Below are 21841 nucleotides of genomic sequence, written 5' to 3' on the forward strand. Positions count from 1 at the left end.
GTGCTCACCTCTGCTTTCCTCTAGTGACACGCTAAACAGCTCTGCTCTTGTCCACTCACACACATGCACAGGTGAACACAGCCCTGGGCTTTCATGTTTGCAGGAGAGAAGCTTCCTGACCCTGACAGGGTCTTCTCTGGGAATGCCTGTGGCTGTCAGCTGTTTCTGCTCAGGTGTCCTTAGCTCTGGCTGTCAGCATTTTACTGGAAGGGAGTTTATTAGCTATCTTCCTTCTGGCCAGAAGACATAGATAGTGACTAGGATGCATTTTCTGGGTTGTCTATGTTCTTGTCCCTCTGACTGTGTCTCCCAAAGCCACCATGCCTGGGGCCAGCGAGATGGCTCTGCAGGCAAAGAGCATCTTCGTCTAAGTCCAAGGACTTGAGTTCAATCCTTGCAACTCACATGGAGGAGGGAAAGAACCTACGCCCACAGGTTGTCCTCAGACACCCACATACACACCATGGTGCATGTGCACCTCCCCCATAGTAAAACAAAATTAAAAAAAAAATTCGTAAGCACTAAGAAGGTTGATACTATATATAATAAAGGCTACTTCCCAAGGGATTCGCTGAATACACAGTCTTACTAATGCTCATTAGAGGGCCATAAACTCAGTCAAACAGAAAACAAAACCCACAGGCTTCTAGCTGGAGAGATGCTGCCGCTCTTAAAGGCCAAGACTAAGAAGACAAGAGACGAGCGGCCTGGGGAGATGGCTTAGTTGCTGAATTGCTTGCCTTGTGAAAACAAGAACCTGAGTTCAGTTCCCAGATCCCTTATGAGAAAAGCCCAAAGCTGAGTGTGGTGGTACAGGCAGTGAGTTTGAGGCCATCCTGGTCTACATAGCGAGTTCCAGGCTAACCAGGACTAAGTATTTAGAGCTTGTCTAAAATAAGAATTTTAAATTAAAATTTAAAATCCTGGTGTGGTTACCTACATTTGTAATCTCAGCATTGGGGAGGTAGAGATGGGCAGATTCCTGGGGCACTCTGGCTAGTCAGCCTAGCTAACCTATCCTTAATTAATTAATTAAAGCAGTTTTTGATACTTGAGGAATGACGCCCGAGGTTGTCCTCAGGGCCTCCCATGTGTGTGTTCACGCACCATCCTATTACACTCGAATCTGAGACTGGAGTGCCAGGTGGGGGCCTTGCAGTGTGGGTGTGGCAGTCACAGGTTAGGTGGAAGCTTTCTCTCTCTCATGCAGGCATGCACATGCACACACACATGCACACATACATGTATGCACACACACATACACACGTGCACTCACAAACAGACACACACACACACATGCACACACAGACAAAGCATGGTGAAAAGCGGAAAAAGAGGAGTTAATTACCATGAACTGGAAAGAGAAATATTAAGGGGTCTATTTTCCCCCTAGTTCTTTGGCGCGGGTACAGATATGAGCTTTAGGACTCTGTAGAGGAAGAACTGGTACAGAGAACAAGAGGCGTGTATCCTTAAGCAATCTCAAGGGGGCTCCTCATTCATCGTCGTCTCAGCTCAGATCCTGCAAGGCGGTCGCACAAGAAGTTGAGGAGTTGCGAATGACTGTCAGGGGAGACGGGAGCAATCTGGTGTCCACAGATGGTCTGCTCCAGGGTGTAGCCTCATCATCAGGGTGACTGTCGAGACCTAAGGTGCTGTGCTGCTCCTGGAACCCAAGGTGACTGCAGGATCAGGACAAGGACTCTGAGTCTTCAACCTTGAAGAGGGATAGGATAGGCTAATGGGCATCATGCCTGCAGAGTCGAGCAGAAATCTGAGCCACAATGAAGGAGACAGACACAGACTGGGGGCCGGAATGCCAGCCTTCCACCTGCTTTTAGCTTCCTTGTGGGTCTCAGTGAGGAGCTGATGCTTTATAGCTAAAGTAGCCTCTAGAGTCAGGTCCAGCCCACCTCCCCAGGAGAGACACCTTCCGTGGCCTCGCTGGTCTGTAACTGTGATGAGGGCATGAATGAGGTGTGCGGGGATAGTGTAAGGATGATCCCGAAGTGCCCCAAAGTGTCTTATCTGTGAGAAATGGGTGAAAACGGGCCCTTCCTCCAGGGAGCCTTCCTGGATGACTCAGCCGCTCACAACCCTCAGAGTCACTGCCTTGGCTTATTGAAACAAAGGTCCCCAAGGAGTTAGAATTCCCCCAGGAAGTTCATGCTTGGGGAAGGGAAGGGACTGGAGCCTGGTGGCAGCCAGGGGAGGAACCTGTCTCCCAGTAAGAGATTCCATGCAGTTGTGATCACTTCCCAGATTACCTTTCAGGAAAGGCTGGAGCAGGGACAAGGAAGGGTCAACATGGCCCATACCACACCTTGAGCCGGACAGCTTAGCTATGCGTACCTCTCTCCCTCTATTTAAACCTAACCCTCATGTCAGAACTTAGGGATGACTGCACCTCTTTATGTGTTCCCCCTTTTACCAGTGTGGCCACACTGAATAAATCTCTCTTCGCTTTTCCCTGTTATTTGTCTCTTTAATTGATGTATTTAGAATGAGTGGCCAAGACTAGCTTGTAAAGGCTGTGGGGGACCACACTATAGCCTTAAAAACTCTGGTCATGTGCATATCAGTGAAATCATATGGTATTTGGGGTTTTTATTTGGTCTGGATTCTTGGCTCAGGAATCTGTGGGAAACCTTACCCATGTCTGGCAAGACTCTTAGTTCATTCCAGCTCCTTGCGGTATAGCAGTCCCTTGTATAGAACACCACTGTTCACGAAAGTCCACTGTCAACAGGTATTTGAGTCCTACTACTCAATCTGTTGGAGACAGGCGTTTAAGGAATTTATTAAGGTCAAAGGTCATGATCATAAGTGAGTGAAGATCTGAGAAGAGGAAAAGACCCAGGGTGCACACGCCCAGACTTAAGGCCCCATGAAGACCCGTTAAGAGGCAGCCGTGACTTGTCTTGGGGAATATTATTTTAAGGTGTGTAACTTTTGTTTATGTTGCATTTGTTTAACTCTGTGAAGCTGTGATTCTTTGCCTGTCTAAAACACCTAATGGTCTTAAATAAAGAGCTGAATGACCAACAGCAAGGCAAGAGCAAGGATAGACGGGGCTGACAGGCAGGGAGGATAAATAGAAGGAGAGATCTGAAAGAGAAAAAGGAACAAGAGAACTAGAGGAGGAGTGCATCAGGGGCCAGCCAGCCACAGGGTAAGAGTGAAAGCAAGATATACACAAGTAAGAAAACGAAAAAGTCCAGAGGCAAAAGGTAGTCGGGATAATTTAAGTCAGAAAAGCTGGAAAAAAACAAGCCAAGCTAAGACTGGGCATTAATAAGTAAGAATAATTCTCCATGTGTGATTTATTTGGGAGGTGGTTGGAGGGCCCCTTAAGAGTAATAAGAACAAAAAACATCACACCACAGACTTGGCCAGGAAGAAAGGTGCCATCAGAAACTAAGTTGCCCTTTGATCTTGGACTTGAGCCTCCAGAACCATGAGAACAAGCAGTCTGCTGTTTAAGCCTGTGGCGTTCTGTTAGGGCAGCCAGAGTATAGCAGCACAGGTAGACCTTGGGGGCCGTGACAGGCAAAGCTGCTTTAGAATATCCTCCTAAAAGATCGTTGTGGGCACGAGCGCTTCTTTCTGTCGCATACGTCTCTAGGAGTATTTCACAGAGCAGACATGGGAAGGGGCAGCTGGGGGACCATTTGAGAGCAAATGAAGTCAAGACACTGTCACTGTGTTCCTAACAATATCTATTCCATTGACCCCTTTCCAATTCCACTACGATGGCCTCTCCATGGAGAGGTTCACCTTTGATCACTTCTTGATTTAGTTGTCAAGTATCTTCAGCCGCCTTCAGTCCCTGGCAGTTCCTCAATCTTCACTTTGGTGACCTTGACACTTCTGAAGATTACAGGCTGGCTCTTTTGTTCTTTGTCCCTCAATTTGAGTTTTTCTGAATCTGTGTAGTTCAGAGGAAGTGAAGCAGTGCCCCTCACTGAGGTTGCCAGGATACATGTGTTCAACTTGCCCCACTACTAGTGATGCTGAGTTTTTATATCTATTTGTTGATTTTGAGTCAGGGTCTCACATAACCTGGTTGTCCTGGAACTCACTATGTAGAGCAGGCTGGCCTCAAACTCACAGAGCTCCGCCTGCCTCTGTTTCCAAGGGCTGGGATTAAAGGTGTATGTGCTACCACACCTGGCCTGATACTGACTTAAAAAAAAAGATTTATTTTTGTTTTCTATGTGTGGGTGTTTTGTCTGCATCAGTGTCTGTGTGTCTGGTGCCCAAGGAAGCAGCAAAGGGTAACCAGATGCTGTAGAACTGAAGTTACAGCCCATTGTGAGCCACTGTGTGAATGCCGGGAATGGGATCCTCTGGAGGAGGAAGAGCAAGTGTTCATAGGCACTGAGTCACCACTCCAGCTCTGTCACGTTAACGTCCATCCTTAGGTTAAGATGGCACATGTGAGTTTCACTACAATTATCTAATCAGCATTTCCCACTTATCGATTTATAAGTAATTAATAAGCATTTTGTAGGAAGGTAGTTTGAGATTATGTAGTATTCTGTTTCCCATCACATCACCTAACAACCTTCCCAGCTGTGTAAGTCACGTCTGTGTGACACATGCTGAGAAAAACAGCAGTAAGGACTCACCGTTTCCAGGGTTTCCAGGGTCATTGGCTCCACTCTTCACTGGCTTGTGGCGAGGCAGAACAGTGTGATGGGAGGACAAGGCAGAGAGGAGCCAGACAGGAAGCAGAGAGAGACTGAGAAAGGAAGGGAGGACGGCAGGATATACATTTCAAAATCATATCTCTTTGCCCCGCTTCCTCCATCCCTGCCCAGAAACATTGTCAAATCATGTATTCCTCAGTGGATGAACCCACTGAGAAGCCACGCCCTCATGATCCAGTCATTTCCCCAGACCCCATCAGCAGACAATCAACTCTTTAACACATGAACCTTCCAGGGGACATTTCAGATTCAAACCATAATGAACATTAATGATTCTAGCTTGAATCAAATATTTCTATAATTGCAAAAAGCTGATTTTTCTACTTTTTTCCTGTATTTATTAGTTTTCATTTTGCCCTAAGAGCTTTTCTTTTCTCAGTAGTGGGTGTTTATGTACATGTGCATACATGTATGCTGCTGCACATATGGTACACATTGTATATGTGTGTGTATGTTCCTGTGCATACGGAGTATGTATATATGTGCACACATGCATGTTTCTGTACATGCGGCATACATATGTGCACATGTATGCATGCACATTACTGCACACATGGTGCACATGTATATATGTGTGTACATGTATGTTCCCATGCATGTGGTACACATATGTGTATGCATGCATGATCCTTTACGTGTGGTGTATGTGAGTATGCATGTTTTTGTTTATGTAGTGCTCATGTCTGTGTGTACTTGTGACCAGTTCCTTTACATGTGTATGTAGGTCTGTGTCTGTATGGAAGCCAGAGGACCATCTTGGGTGGTTTTCTTTCTTGGGTGCCATTCACCCTGCTTTTTTGAGAGAGACCTTCTTACCAGGACCTGGGGATTACTGATTATGCTAGGTCGGCTGGCTAGGGGCCCCAGGGATCCATTTGTCTCTAACCCTTAGTGCTAAAATTACAAGTGTGGACCAACATGTCTGGCTTGCTACTTGGATTCTGGGGATCAAACTTGGGTCTGCAGCAAGCACTTTACTAAGCTCTAAGTCGAGCCTCAGAGGCTCACAGGCTTTCTAGGATCACCCAGCCCCACTCAGGTAGGGAGCAAAGCCTATGCACTGGAGATGCCCCTACCTGCTGGAGCCATGGCCGACTCAGCAGACCCCTGTGGGTGCTGGGAACAGGTAGGTTACGGATGACAGCAACCTGGGTAGAAATCTTCCAGAAAGGCAGGTCAGATCTTCTAGAAGGCTGCTGGGTACCTTGTGGTTGGAGGAGTCTGAAGCTTAGGTAACCTGGGCATGGTGGGTTGCATCTGTAACCCTATACTCTCAGGAGGAAAGTTTCTCTGAGTTTGAGGGCAACCTAGTTAGTCTACATGGTAAATTACAGGCCAGTTAGGGCTCTATATATTATGAGCCCCCTACTTCCCGTTCGAAAAAAAAAGGAAAGGAAAATACCAAACTTAAATACAGAATTAAGTAGAAGACCTTGGAGTAAGTCTTGAAGCACAGGTTCCTTAGCTGACCCAGGCACCATCCTCACCTGGAGAAGCCCTTGGCCAGCGGAGCAGGGCTGAGGAGTCCCCTGTCTGCAGAGTCCAGAATTGGCTCATTTTCTGCTTTCCTTGAACTCCTAAGGGCAGGTGAGATGTCTTCTTTATACCTGTCTCCGGTAGAGTCGGCATAATAAGCACGGAAGGCAAACAGGAGGAAGCAGGGCAGGAAAGGTGATACGGCATAAGGGAGAGTCATGTGTCGGGCAGCTTGGGGAGGTACTCGTGGTAAAGTGATTCCTTTGTAAGTGTGGGGGCCTGAGTGAGCCACAGCACCATGTAGAAGAGCACCCCTTTAATCCTAGCACTGGGGAGGTGGAGACAGGGGGCTCTTTGGGCTTCACTGGCCAGGCAGCCTAGCTGAACTGGGGAGCTCCAGGTCAATGAAGAGAGCCTGTCTCAAAAAACAAGATGGACAGCTTCCAAGGAGCAACACCACAGGCTGTCCTTTGACTTCCACTCACGTTGCACGCCCCTCACCCACCCACAACTGCTTCACACAAATGACATGCCAGGCTGTGTCCTAATAATCTCAATGGTGGGCTTTGATCATAAAGTGTCTCCCAAGGAGGCTCATGTGTTGAAGGCACTGTCCTCAGAAGTAGGCCATCTCACACTTGGGAAGGAAGGTGACCACTGAGCAGTACTGCCATCCCTGAACGTCCGGCTATCCTGGCAAGACACTCAGCTTCATTGATCAGAAGTTCTCAGCATTTTACAGTTCACAAAGTTTGTCTGTAGATGTGATCGCCTCCAAGAACAAGTTGGAAGGATACATGTTTACTACTTCCTAAGATGCACAGGGCCAGCTGGTGGAAGGCTTGCAACTCATCTTTGCTGAGTTGAAAAGGGTGGGCCTGGCCAGCAGTAGCAGCCCCTCCATGGAGCCCTCCTGTGAGCCATAGCTGGGCAGGGCTGTAAACCTGGAAGCAAATAAGGAACACCTAGTGACCATAAGGAAATGAAAACAAAGCTAGGCCTGAGCCACAAGTAAGATGAAAGAAACCTTATAGTGTTCAGTTTTTCCGTTATGACTCTTCAGAGATTTTTTTTTCAAGATAGGTCATTTCTCCAAATGTCTCATTCAGGGTGTGCCTGTTTGGCTGGCGCCAGAGCACATGCATAGCTTGTCCAGCGGCCCTCCCCGTCCCACACTGGTGCCACCATCTCTTATCAATTCCAGTGTAGACCCCAGGGCACAAGGTCTCAGAGGAGCAGAAGGACCTTCGGGGGCAGGGCTTCACAGGTCTGGCTCTGAGCAGGGTATCTGTCTCTTACCGCTGTTCCCTGCTATAGATACCGGGATCAGTTTTCCTCATCAGAATAAGCAAGTTCCTGGTAGTTGCCTCAAGGGCACCCAGGGCACAGGCTTGGCATGTAAAGAAATGGAAGGTGGTACCCAGTGGTGGCAGGGAGCACCTGCTGTCTGAGTGCTCTCCAGGAGCCTCTGTGTGCTTTGTAGAGCAGAACCCTGGCAGTCGCTGGATGGGCTAAGGGCACCGTGGCTGGCGTGGGAGTCATAGTCTTTCCCACCCCTGGTTTGGTTCAGTGGCTCAACCTTAATTCTTGGCCCAGGTTCAGCCCTCAATCCCTGGGCCTGCCCCTCCCTCCTCTGGCCACCCTGGGGATTAGTCAGGAAGTATGCACAATGGGTCTATTGTTACTAGAGGAAGACAAAAATAGTTTGGGACTGCAAACTGGCAGGGGTGGGATGGGATAACCGGTCACAGCTCTAGGGAGCCTATTTTTCTTGAGGGGACCGCATACTTAAAAGAGGTGTGTTTGGAGTGGGTCACTCAAAAGCAATACCTCCCAGCATGCCCTCCCCTGCTCTCCTGACCTACACCTCAGCTTATTGTCGACCTGCCCAAGCCCCTCCTCATGTCCACTGTCTTTGCCCATCTCTGCACCTACACTCTCATTAGTCAGCACGTGTATCTTTGCAGGAGGATGGCTCGTATCATCAAAACTACTCTGCCTGCACCCAAACAGAGTGGGCAACGCACGGACAGGCATGTCCCCTGTGGTTGAGAGGCTCGCAGGGACAGGCCTGTCCCCTATGGTTGGGAGGGTAGCAGGGACAGGCATGTCCCCTGTGGTTGGGAGGGTAGCCAGGGACAGGAATGTCCCTTGTGGTTGGAAGGGTGGCAGGGTAAGTGCCTCAGCCTTCTTACCTCTGATGATAGCATCTCTATGTGCCCAGGCTTCTCTGAGTCATAAGGACAAAGCCACCCTTCCTGGTGTTTTGTTGGTTGCCACACCCTTGCCTGGCATGGTTCCTCTTTGCTGATGCTGCTTCCCGATTCTGCTGTCTTTTCCCTTTCAGCTTCTCCTTTCCTTTCCCTTCCCTTCCCTTTTCTTTCTTTCTTTCTTTCTTTCTTTCTTTCTTTCTTTCTTCCTTCCTTCCTTCCTTCCTTCCTTCCTTCCTTCCTTCCTTCCTTTCTCTTTCTTTCTTTCTTTCTTTCTTTCTTTCTTTCTTTCTTTCTTTTTCTTCCTTTCCTTCCTTCTTTCTTTTTTCTCAAGACAGGATTTCTCTATGTAGCCCTGGCTGTCATGGAACTTGCTTTGTAGACCAGGATGGCCTCGAACTCACAGAGATTTGCCTACCTCTGCCTTCTGAGTGCTGGGATTAAAGGCATGTGCTACCACTGTCTGGCTCTTTTCAGCTCTTTAATAAATTTTTCAGTCTGTTTCAGGATCATCTGACCTAAGACTGTCCCCAACCATGGGACCAGAGGCAGAGGAGGGAAGTGTTTGGAAGACATCAGTCATAAGCCTGGCCTTTGGAAGGTACTGGGGACTTCGAAGGAAGGTAGAGGGAAAAGGAGGGCCTGAGTTAGTCAGGGATATCGAGAGTCACGTACATAAACACAGAGATATCTTTAGTAGAAATTACTGGCATGATGGCACATGCTGTAATCCCAGCATTAAGAAAGTGGAGGCAGGAACTGGGGCTATATATATATCTTTCAAAATACCGAGGCCTGGGGATATCGGTCCATAGCAGCGCACTTGCCAAGTGCATGAAAGTCTCTGGGATCAAGCCTGGTAACACACACACACACACACACACACACACACACACACACGGGGGAGGGGGGAGGTGGTGGGAGAGAGAGAGAGAGAGAAAACTGGCTCTCCAGATCATGGAGAAAGGAAAACAAAAGGCCCTAAGAGAACTGTGGTGTAAGTTCCAGTCTGAGAGTTGAGTGTGAGTGCAAAAAAAGACCAGCAATCTAGCAGGAAGAAGCAGACTGTGCATTCCTGCTCAGCTGTCCCTGGGCCCATGCACCCCAAGGAGGGCTTTGGCCTCACCCAGGTACCCATTCAAGTGCTAGCTTCCTAAACACACCTAGAAGCCGTGTTCAGCCAAACATCTGGGCACCTGCGGTCCCAGCAAGCGCAGTGTTTGGGTCACCAGCTCACAGCTTGGTTAGCTGCTGTCCCTCTACACTGTGTTTTCACCCTGTCCCAGCACAAACCCATTTCACAGGCATGAAAAACAGGACTCAGTGCCCGTGGCCGGCGGGTGTCCTCCCAAGCCAGGCTCTGCCTTACAACAGCCCTGCCCAGACCCTTGGCTTTCTTCCTGCGTAGGGATCTAGAGAAGAATAAACCATGTTAGGTGCTCATCAGCAAAGGCATTGAGGCCAAGTGGCCATAATGAATAGCACAGTCAGGAGTCAAGAGGGTGAGCCCGCACCGCAGCCAGGGAAACAATTGTCGGAGCGCATGCTATGCTGGATCCCAGGGAAGAGGTGAGTGCTGACCAGGAAGGAAGCACAGTGGTGCTCCGCAGGGCTGCCTGGAAAGGACACCGGCACTACTCTGTGCTTGGTACATGCCTATAATCACAGCACCTAGGAGGCTTTTTCGTATATAATCATAGCACACACGGCAGGACTGTTGCCTAAATCCAAGGTCAGCCTGAATTATATAATGAATTCCAGGATAGTCTTTTTTACATGATGAGATTCTGCCTCAAAAAAAGGTAAGCAAACAAACAAAAAAATGAAGAAAAGGGGAAAAAGAGATGTGAGGTTCTGTAACCTTTGGCAGTTCTTCCTAGTGAAAGGTTAGCTAGGGGATGGTGGCTAGATTTCCAAGAGAACATACAAGACACTCAGTTGAAGTTGAATTTCATTTTTAAAAACAGGAATTCTTTTCATTCATGTGTGTGTATGCATGTGCCTGAGGATGTCAGAGGCCATCGGATTCCCTGTGAACTACCTGACAGGGATGCTGGGAATCAAAGTGTTCCAACCATTGAGCCATTTCTCCAGCCCCTGAATTTTATCTTTAAAAAAAAAATGTATCGCCAGACATAGTGGTACAGGCACTTAATCCCCATACTTGGGAGGCAGAGGCAGATGGATCTCTGTGAGTTTAAGGTCAGCCTGGTCTAATAAATAGCAAGTTCCAGACCAGTCAGGGTTGTATTGTGAGATATTGCCTCAAAAAATTAGTTAAATCTATCTATCTATCTATCTATCTATCTATCTATCTATCTATCATCTGTCTGTCTGTCTGTCTATTTATCTATCTATCTATCTATCATCTGTCTGTCTATCTATCTATCTATCTATCTATCTATCTATCTATCTATCTATATCATTACACATGGCCTTGAGCTCCAGAGAATCAAACACACACAGTGTAAAGCACTTCCAAGTACACTCAATACCCAGCAGAGATACTTCACTATGCCACATACTTAGGAGGCAACAGACAAAAAGGCCTGCAGAACTATTTGTGGTGGATGAGTGGTAGGGGTCAACACTTGAGCCCAGGTTCCTACCTGCAAGTTTGCTGTCTTTCCCACCCCGCTCTGTCTGCAATGCTCAGCTCTCTGCTGCTAGTTCCCCAACAGTCTCCCATGTTTCTCCAGCAGAAGTTTTCCTTGTGCAGATGCCCCTGCAGCCACCTCACCAGAGCTGCCCCGCCCTGCAGGCCCCTTTTCTACCCTGGCATTTGCAAAGCATCCTGTGGTACACAATACCACCCACAATATGTCTTGTCCTGCTGACTTTCCCAACTGTGACTTCAGCCCCAGACAGGAGCACCTGTACCTCTTAGTCCATGCCAGAAGGCAACCCCAAGTGCCAAGGGTTTCTTGTAAAATGTCAGACTGTTCCAATCAAGCAGAAACAGGCCCTGAGCTGGCTCAGCTGTGGTCACTGGGGAACAGGGAGCTAAGCCCTCCCAGGCTTGTCTTTGTATCTTTTTTTCACAAGCATTGTCCCTTCTTAGCCTGTGAGTGAGGACACTATGCATTAGCCACTCTGGAAGCTCTAGACTGGAACCGCGATGCCTTTCCTCATTCCTTTGGGATGAAGCTAAGTGCTTGGATGCCTTCCTATGTCTGATCCAAAGATGGCTAGCCGAGGATGCCTGTCTGGCCAGCAGTAAACTTTCCCTTTCCAAGTTCCCTCTAGACTCCCAGGGAGCCATACTCCCATTGGGAAGCACTTTTGACAAGTCCTAGCTCAGTCTTGTAAATACAGCACCTGAATCCGAAGACCTAAGCTGAAGTCCCACCTCTGCTGCTTCTGAGATGTGTGCGTGCTAGGACTGTCATGGACGGCTGCACAGGGTGTCCACTATCTGGCTGTTAGGAGTGGGCTCTAAGGATGGCCGCACCCATATCACCTAGTATAGAACCTCCTTACTGCCCCAGAGAGACCAATTAAGACTTGTCTTTTTTAAAATTTATTTTTATTTCATGTTCATTGGTGTTTTCCCTGCATGCATGTCTGCTGTGGGACAATGGTTTTACTTTGTAAAGATTTGTTTCTTGAACTTGTTTAATAATATGCTGATTGGCAAGTAGCCAGGCAGGACGTATAGACCAGGCAACCAGGCAGGAAATAGAGGCAGGACAATGAGAATTCTGGGAAATGAGAATAGGAGAATTCTGGGAAGAGGAAAGATTCAGTCTGCAGTCGTCACCCAGATATAGAGGATACAGATGAGAATACCTCACTGATGAAAGGTACCAAGCCACATGGCTAACACAGTCAAGAGGTAAGAATTAATTAATAAGAAGCCTGAGCTAATAGGCCACCCAGTTTATGATTAATGTAGACCTCTGTGTATTTCTTTGGGACTGAACGACTGCAGGACAGGGCAGGACAGAAATCTCAGTCAAATTATGTCTGTGTGAGAGTATCAGACATGGAACTAGAGTTACATAGAGTTGCTAGCTGCTTTGTGGGTGCTGGGAATTGAAACCAGGTCCTCTGGAAGAGCAGCCATTGCCCTTAACCACTGAGCCATCTCTCCAGCCCCAGACTTGTCCTACAAGGTGAGTTAAACATCAAAATTTCAGAACCACTGAGGTGTTATGACCCTAGGGACATGGTGTGCGGACTCCCCTGGAATCCTACGATATGGCTCTGCCTAGGTGGGAAAACTCACTTTTCTCTGGCTCTTATTTCTCTGTCTGTCAAATGGAGGTAACAAAGCCTGTCTCTCAGCTGAGGGCTGGGTTGAGAGACCTGTTTGACACAGCCTTTGTGGAGACTCAGAGGAACAGGCTGGGGCTGACAAAGCCACCCCTCCTGTGAGGTGAGCCCTACACTCTTCTTGACCCCCAAGTACTTCCAAGAAAAGTTAATCCTTAGACTGTGAGTCTGGAGAGGATCTTAGCGCATCAAGTAGATACCATTTTTTTTTTAAAAAATTATTTTATGTGTGTGAGTGTTCTGCCTGCCTGTCTGTCTGTACGCCATGTATGTATTGGTATCCACAGAGGCCAGAAGATGGCACAAGACAGATGTGAGCTGCCATGTGGGTGGGGAAACCAAACCCAGGTCCTTTGGAAGAGCCGCTGGGTGCTCTTAACCACTGAGCCATCTCTCCAGGCCCAGATAGCTTTTACGCAATAGTTTTACAGATGATAAAATCAAGGAAGAGAGTTGAATAGCAAAGCTGTTGTCGGTGTGAGCCAGCCGAGCTGGAGTCTGGCCTGCTAGTCCTCATTCCCATCAGTCCCCTGCAGGTTACAGAACTGTCCTTGCAATTTACCTGCCTCTGTCTTGTCTTCAGCACCCTGTGGGGATAAAGTAGAGGGAGCTTGAACAAAACCTCAAAATAGAATCTTCCTTGAAATAGGACACCTAAGCTGGGCATGCATGGTGGCTCACACATGTAATCCCCGTCCTGGGAAGCCTAATGCAGGAAGATCACCATGAGTTCCTGGGCTATAGGAGTGAATTCCAGACTCACCTGGGCTAAAGGGTGAGACTTTGTCGCAAAAAAAAAGAGAAAACAACGAAACAAAAGCAAAAATTCAGAATGGAATATACAAGTAGATTCTGTACAGATGCTCTATGGGGCCGTCCCTTCTCAGACGTAAGGGAGTGTTGGAAGGGGGGAGATGATCCAGAAAGGGATGCTTTTCTTTTCTTCATTCTTGCTTTCTTCACTTGTTTTTGAGACAGGGTTTCTCCGTCGTGTCACCCTTGCTGTCCCAGAACTTTCTCTGTAGACCAGGCTGGCCTGGAACTCAGATCGATCTGCCTGCGCCTTGCGAATGCTAGGATTAAAGACGTGTGCTACCACCGCTTTGCTGGGAATGCTTTTCTAAGTGATGTGGCTACGCTTTGTGCTGGGCCCTGCGGTACGTGGTGACATATTCCAGTTATGGGACCGTAAGACACCAGCCCTGTCCTCACACTGGTCCCAGGCTACGAGGTCATGTGACGTGTGTACCGGAAAAGCAGACAACAACCAGTACAAGGCCCTGAAGGTAAGCCCGCCATCTCTAGGTGCTACTAGAGGGGCATAGATAAGCAATGAGGAACCTCTGGACAGTGCAGTAGAAGATTCTAGAAGATGCTGAAGGGATTTGGACTGAAAGAGAAAGAACTAGAAAGCTCTTGAGTGTGCTTGGGGACAGGGGACTGGACTGGAGAGGGCTCACAAGCTTCCTCTAAAGCAGGCTCTAGAGTGACTAGTTTGGGCTTTGCAGGCTGAAAGGTTTCAGTTTCCAGTCCTCAGCTTTGGCCTTGCAGCACAAACCAGAGACCGTGACAGGAAACAAATGGCCAAGGCTGCGTTCCACACTTTACGGACGCTCGAGTGCCAGATCTCAGCGTCTTATGTGTCATAAAATAGAGCCCTCTTTTGTCATTTTTTCCAATCATTTAAAGGATCAAGAAGAATGCAGAAGCATCAAGTGGCATAGCAGCGCACACCTGTAATTCCAGCCCTCAGCGGCTGAGAGAGCTGGAGTTTGAGGCCAGCCTGGGCTATATGGTGAGGCTCTGTCTCAAACAAACAACAACAAACTAGAAGATAAAAATAAATAAAGAAGAAGCATTCTCTGTTTGTGGGTTGCTCCTGATCCCACATAAAATAAATAAATAATAATGATTAAAAATTTTTCCAAAGAAAGAAATGTTGCTGTTAGCTTGTGTGCATGTCTGTGATGCTAACACTTGGAAGGGTGAAACAGGAGGACTGAACTGGAGGCAAGCTCAGGCTACAGAAAGACCATCTCAAAGAATAAAAGTGAAAACACTTTCCTTTAGCGATATACAAGACATTGTCAAGGGCCTGAGGAGGGAAGGTAAGAGCCCCACAGACCAAAGCCAGGAGAGACTCAGCTGCAGAAGTGTTGAGAAACAACAAAGGAGGTTATGAGAGCCAGGGGCCTGAAGATTCTAACAGGGGAGTGATGGGAGGGGAGAGGCGTGGGGGGGAGGCCTGCATGGGAGGACTCCTTTCTGTGGATGAACTGCAGGGCAGAGAGCCCTGGGCAGAACCCGAGGAAGTGTGTGCAGGGACTCACGGTTCGCCAGCTCCAGTGTATAGTGGTAGGCACTCTTCACTAGGCTGTCAGATCCAGGGAGAGGTGTGGGTGTAGGGATAATTTGTTCTTCGTTTTGGACAAACTGAATTGAGGAGTCTCCAGGACAACAGATGGAAAAGGCCTGAGGGAGACAGAAATAGATTAGGAAGTCCAGAGAGGCAGATCCAGGATGTCCGCACGTGGGAGAAGAAAGTGGATGGTCCAGATGATGGTCCACAAGGTCTGGGTTTGTGAATTAGTTCTGAGAATAATAGAAGGTAGAGCTCACATATAGCTAGCATAATTTATCGGTACAACACGTGCCTTATTTTTTAAATTTATGTATGTGCACCATGTGTGTGCAGTGCCCTTGGAGGTCAGAAGAAGGTGTGGGATCCTCTGGAACTGGAGTTATAGGCAGCAGTGAGCTGGGAACCAGACAGAGTCCTCTGCAAGAACAGCAAGTGCTCTCACCCACGGAGCCATCTCTCTAGCCCCTGCTTTGTCTGCTTTGATGCAGACTCAGAGATTTAGGCTAGCAGGGATCATCTGGTCACTTCTGTTACCAGTCTTCCAAGGAGATGGACGTGACCTGCTGAGAACCAGAGGACCTGTGCCAACAGCTTTTCAACGTACATAAGGCAGATAGATCCAAATCCCCATTTAATAGATGGCAAAAACAAGTCTACAAAAGAGGCAAGTCTGTTTCAGGCCACAGCAGTGTTCACAGTGGGAAGCAGCTTCCGAAGTGCTCAGAACTTTGGTTGTCCCAGCTGGGGAAAACGCTAGGCCTGCAAAGGAACCTCATGCCCATTGGAGTGGCATGAGGAGGGAGGAAAAGCACTTCAGGTTCAAGTTGCTAGTTTTGCAGAGTGTAAAATTACCGCACAAGTCCTAGAGAATAAACAGAGTTAACACCCCATTAAATACAATGGACTTTCGCTGTGCGCGCCAGACGTGCTAGGACTGAAACTAGCTGAGCAGGAGGGAAATGTATCACACCCGCTGCCTTCATGCTTCCAAAGAAGGAAAATCCAGAGCAGGGGAAGAAAGCGCCGGCAGCAGCTCTGCAGGCTCGGGGCTGAGGACCTGGTAATGAAGTCTTTCTGGAAGGTAGGAAGAGCTGTATGCAGTGTGCTATTTTTAAACCTGCTGTAGTGGCAGTTGTATTCCTGCCCTGGCACTTTCTCTTGCAGAGGAGGGGCTCGGGGACCGCAGCCAGGAATTTAGATGCTATTTATTGTATTTCCTTTTATCAGTCAAATGATTTTCTTATTTCCCACGTAGATAAAGATCTCCCGCTCACAGCTTCGGCTTGTTGACCTTGTCAGGACTGCTGTGCTGTCTGGAAATTGGTCCCAGAGAGAGAAAAGGGCATTGTTGTTAGGGGCTGCTTGGTGGATTGGGTTTTCGGTTCTGCCAGCAGAGAGGAGCTCAGTTTGCCAAATATAAATAAATAAAAACCTTCCCCTCAAAACAGAAACGGATTGTCTTATGCCTTCCTTTTTCTCGTGCAAAACTGAAAGATTGTCCAATAAGTTTGCTTGAGTAGCCTTCTGCACCTGGCTTTTCAGGAGCACACACACACACACACACACACACACACAGACACACACACACACACACCACTCTCACCACATACTCACACCTCTCTCCCTCCCCTTTTTCTCTCCTCCATCCCCCACTCTTTTTCCCTCTTTTCTCCCCCTTCCTCTTCCTTCTCTCCCTTCCTTCCCCCTCTCTATCGCTCTCTTTTCCTCCCTCCCCTTCCACTTTCTACCCCTCTCTCTTGCTCTCCCTTCCCTCCCCCCTCTTCCTTTTTACCCCCCACTCCGTGACACACAGGGAATCTAGAGTCTCCTTGGCAGGAAACAGGGCAGAGGGGCGGGGCCCTCTCTGTCTGGCTTGCCAGCTCCAGGCGGTAGAGATGCCAGTACGCCTGAGCTGAGCCATGGCAGCTTCCACTCTGCTGGAAGCCTCAGAGCTAGCCAGGCCTCTGCCAGCATCTTCTAGGGGCACAGTGAAGCCGCAGGGCTGCCTCTCCACCCTATTGTCTCGCCTGGCTGGGGGCTGCTGGCCAGATTTGCAGGCAGAAGTCAGCGCCACTGCCTCTCACCTCGGAACTAGCTCAGCAGATGCTGCGGAAGGCTGGAGTTTTATTGCAAATCCTCATTTTTGGCTGGCTCACAGCTACAGAACATCAAAAGAACCAGCTAGTCTGAGGGCAGCCAGCGCCTTGCAGGCTCGCAGTGGGAAGAGTAAGGAGGTGCAGGCCTCCTCACGCTAGGGTGAGCCGAGGTTTTTACGAAGGCCAGCTTTCCAGACCCCACGGGTCCTTTTCCTCCACCGCGGTGCTTCCTGGTTGGGACAGCAGAGGGCGCTCCCTCCTCTGACAGCACCGCAACCCGGCCCGCCTTCCCACACATCTGGAAATGGGCTCTACCACTCTTACGAAATACCAAAGGGCCAGGGATCTGTCTGTGTGAGATGTGCTGGCACCCGAGTGCGCACGCATACACATCACTAATTCCACTTTCTCATGAGTTAGATTTCCCGTGAAGAGCTCTTGTGGAATGTGGGGAATTTGCCTCGCCAAGGCGGCCAGCACATCCTATTCTTGGGCTTGTCTGGCCCCGGTTGCAATGCTTGGACGGATCTCCTCTGGTCTGAAGCCTTTGCCCTCCCCTCCCACGTGCAATGGGGAAGAAAAACAGGAGGAGACCTCCCAGATCTTTTCCTCAAGGAAAGAGAGTTTAAAAAGTTCAGCGCTGACCTTATAGGCCTTCCTGATGTGGAAGTCCAAGACAACATCTTTCTAATTACAAGAGATTAGGCACGCCAAAGTGACAAGCCAAGGATGGAGGAGTGCGAGGCTGAAGCCAGCCAAAAGCCCTAGTTGCTATTCTGAGACTGCACCCCAGACCTCTGAAAGCTGCATGCATTTAAATGTCCACATTTTCTGCAGAAGCCAGGAATCTCAACTTCTCTTGGCCAAACAACACATCCGTCTAATATGGTGTGGGAGAAATATGTTACATTCTTTATGAACAGAACGTTAACATCACCCAGAATCAATATTTATATCCAAGAACACAACGAACTGGCTTGTTTTGTACTGCATGAGTTTAAGATAGGGACATCGTGAAAGAGTGGGGAAGGCAGACAAGCTGAGGTTCAGGCATCCCAAAAGGGTCCCCACCCCCACCCCCCAGTCCTCCTGCCTCTTGGGATTGAAAGAAGAAAGTAGAACAGCAAGCAAGGCAGGAACCAATGCTGAGGCCCAGGATGTGAGGCAGCATCCTGTAGGCAGACAGCATCCTCCTGTCAAGTGAGGAGAGGAGGGCCAGGGCCAGGGCCAGGGCTGTATCCGGCCTTTCTTGCTGAACTCAGACTAGGTGCTGACACAGAGCAGGACATCTGGAGGAAAGTGATGCTGCTCCCACAGAGCTGCTGTTTGTGGACCAGGCAGTTACTTTAAGGTGAGGCAGGGCCTGGGAGAGAGACCTAGCCTTCCTACAGCCATCAATGTCTTTGTTTGCTCCTTCACATTGATTTTTTTTTTTTTTTTTTAACTTTTCTTCCTCTGGAGACAGCTTGGAGCCCGGAGTCAGCTACTTGTTCCCTGCATGTAAAATCTTTACCTAATTAAAACAAAAACAAAGGCCTTTCCCGGAAGATTTTGTGTTTCCCGGCAACATAGATTCTCAAAATGGGAGCTTCCTCTCCATCCTCAAGGCGAGGACTCAACGGGGCCTCCTTTTGCAGAGCAAGCTGGTCCTCCTGGTTTTCAGATGAGGCACTGGCTGCGAGCCCTTGCAGCAACAGCACTTGTCTCTCGTTAAATACCTGGAGCTCATTACCTCATTTCCTGCAGCAGTCTTCAGGGCCTTAATGGGCATGGTCAGCAGGAGGGGTCCTTTGGTTTAGAGGGAAGATTAAGGCCTGATTAACCTTGGCCTCATTTGCTGTGGGTCAAGTCCTCAGACAGAGAAACCCCTCTTGGCAGAACCACAACGTACATACATACATACATACATATTGTAGTCTCTAGCCTTTCCTGTGTGTTGTTAGTGCTTAGTTGTTACAGTGTGCTTGGTCTGTCCTGTTATTTTCACCCAGTTCTTTTCTGTTTTGAGACAAGGTCTTACTCTGTGGTCCTGGCTGGCCTGGAACTCACTGTGGATGCCAGACTGGTTTTGAACTCAGAGATCAGCCTGCTTCTGCCTTTAAGTGTTGGGATTAAAAGCTTTTGCCATCATGCCCAGCTTTTCATCCAGGTCTGGCAGATGACCAGTAAATATCCCAATCATATTTGCTTTGAAATCAGTTAAGATAAACAGATGCTGCCATGCCAGAAAGAACGTTTAGCATGTCCTTCCCAGATGCACGCTTCCCTTGCTCAATCTCTTGCAGGAAACCTATGCAAGCACATGCTGTAACCACTGCAGTGATGCCAGCCGATTTAAGCCAGTAGAAAAGCTGCTTCTCTCCCTGCTCTTCTGGTGTCGAAGAAAGGGGAAAATAGTGAAGGTGGGCAGTAAGGCAAAGGATAGAACATGAAATCCTTACCCAGGGGTGGTAGATGTTGGCAGATGACTTTGCCTAAGCTTCTTCTAAGTCAACCCATGCCATCCCATGTCCAAACTTACCTCTCCAGCACTAGCCCATTCATAGAGTTGCTTCCCAAACACTCACGCCTGTATCTCCAGCTGGCATGCCACAAAGACCCCTCACTTCGGGCCACTTTCCGTCTGTGCCAGCCTGCCTTTCTCTAAGCTCTCCAGCTCCATAAGTGGACCCTGCTCATCAAAGCGTCTTTTTCCATCCCTCCCACCTCTAACCCATGCTCCACTTCATTTTTTTCTTTACCTCTATCTGGGATTACAGGCGTTCTCCTCCACTATGCCCATCTTAGTTATGTTATTTAGGACTTTGTTAGGAAGCACAAACACGCCTGTGTAACACATTTTTAATATTTTTAAAGCTATATTTTAATATAGTAGATTTCTTAAGGTGTTTTGAGACAGGGTCTTGCTCTGTAGCCCTGGCAGACCAGGAACTCACTCACTTTGTAGACCGACTGGCCTCAAACTCAGAGAGATCCTCCTGCCTCTGCCTCTTGAGTGCTGGGATTAAAGGAGTGCACCATGCCTGGCTTTTTTTTTTTTTTTTTTTAATGTAGTTGAAAACACGCTCTTGGAAGAGCTGTTCACAGCCCCCACTGGATTGCCACAGGGAGTCATGACAAAAGAAAACAATGGCTGGGAACTTGTGAGCTAGTTCATTAGCTTCTCATGCTGCTGCTTTGCAAAAACAGCTGTGACTGTTTTTTCCTCTGCCTCAGATTACAAGTGAAGACCCTTAGCGCGGCATCTGAAGCTCATTATAGCCTACTTCCCCGATCTTTCACTGTCTGCAGTACCCGGGAAGTACTCGGGGGCCCTGAACATCGCTAAACAAGAGCTCACCACAGAGCTACCTGGCTCTTTCTAGTTTCTTCAAAAACAACAGCAACAAAACTATCTTGCTGTAGTGCCCCACTTAAATATGTCATACTGGCAAAGCCCTCTTGTAGACCTCCCTGGAGCAGCACCATTGAATCCTTTATTTGTATTTTCCAGAACACTCGGTTCACAGCCGTTTGATCATTTCTTGGACCCCATTGTAGTCAGCTTTTGTATCTTTTTTCTTAATTCTTGTTGTATTATGCACTAGCTCCCAGAGAAGAGGGACTTCCTCAGCTTTTCATCTGAAACACACAGAAACATTTGAATGGAATGAACGACTACATCTAAAACATTATATTCCCAAGCGGTGAGTAAAATCCAGTGACCATATTAGTCTGCCTTAAAAAAAACCCAAACAAACCGAGAACTTCTTTTCATAAATAGGCTTTTTAAAACATCCTCCAGCCTGGAGATAAATGGGTTCTCATCTCACATTCCGCTGCACAGGCCCAGCTGACGTGAGGGGCCAAGTCATCGCAGCAGCCCGTGTCTTCTCATGTTACCCTTCTTTGAATGATGCCCAGTATATTTCTGGCCAGTCTCCCCAGCACACACTTCCTCTTGCTTCCCAGCCTTCTCGAGCCATCAGCTTATGGTATGATTTTTATATCCTACACCACTCAGCAGCTTTTGGCCAATCTTAAACAAAGGCAGATGTGAGGTTTTATATTTTCTTTTCCTAAGGAGCTTGAGGAATTAAAAAGGAGGCCATTCCTTAATTTCATAGCTGAGTGAGCAGCTCGAGTGAGCCTACGTGCGTGTGCGCACTGAGTACGGGAGGAATGCTGGCCAACAGTGACCTGAAGTTAGCAGCTCAGGGAAACCACAGGCTTTTAAGAGCTGAAAGGAATTTTTTTTTTTAAAACTGATATCAGAGAGATTTAAGCCAGCTGCCCAGGGATAATCTCAAATTTAGCTAGCCTAAAATGAATTTTTGTTTTGTTTTGAAAAGTGTCTCACTCTATAACTTACCAGGCTGACCTCAAACTCTTTCTAGCCAAGGATGACCTTGAACTTTGGTCCTTTGGCTTCCACTTCCAGAGTGCTGGGATTACAACTATGCACTAAAGCAGCCAGTTTATGTGGTGCTGGGATGGAGCTCAGAACTTCATGCATTAGGCGAGTACTCAGCCAACTGAGCTACACCCCCAGCCTCAAAACAGAATTCTTCATCTTTCCTTCACATTTTATCTCCAAGTCTGCCCCATCTCAGGTAATAGCACTCTGTCCTTGGCCTAATTGCTAAAGCCCAAAAGCTAGAAATTAGTGTGTGTATGCATGTGTGCATATACGTATGTGTGTGTGTGTGTATATATATATACACACACACA

The 21841-nt window shown here is 48.0% G+C and overlaps 2 long non-coding RNA genes across 2 annotated transcripts in view; both read right to left on the minus strand.

Moving 5' to 3' along the window:
* Positions 1-722: 722 nt before the first annotated feature.
* On the minus strand, positions 723-4767 carry LOC126486959 (uncharacterized). Its single transcript, XR_007588237.1, has 3 exons — positions 4632-4767; positions 2654-2772; positions 723-1717 (listed from the first exon to the last, which is right to left on the minus strand). It is a non-coding gene; the product is annotated as an uncharacterized lncRNA (long non-coding RNA).
* A 15425-nt stretch (positions 4768-20192) lies between these two features.
* LOC126486936 (uncharacterized) overlaps positions 20193-21841 on the minus strand; it is a 6228-nt gene continuing 4579 nt past the window's right edge. The window contains exon 3 of the long non-coding RNA XR_007588235.1: positions 20193-20752. This is a non-coding gene — a long non-coding RNA (uncharacterized lncRNA). The remainder of the gene's footprint in view (positions 20753-21841) is intronic.

Source organism: Alexandromys fortis, unplaced genomic scaffold (assembly GCF_014885135.2).
Source record: "Alexandromys fortis isolate MF-2015 unplaced genomic scaffold, M_Fortis_MF-2015_v1.1 scaffold_167, whole genome shotgun sequence".
NCBI classification, from domain to species: Eukaryota; Metazoa; Chordata; class Mammalia; order Rodentia; family Cricetidae; genus Alexandromys; species Alexandromys fortis.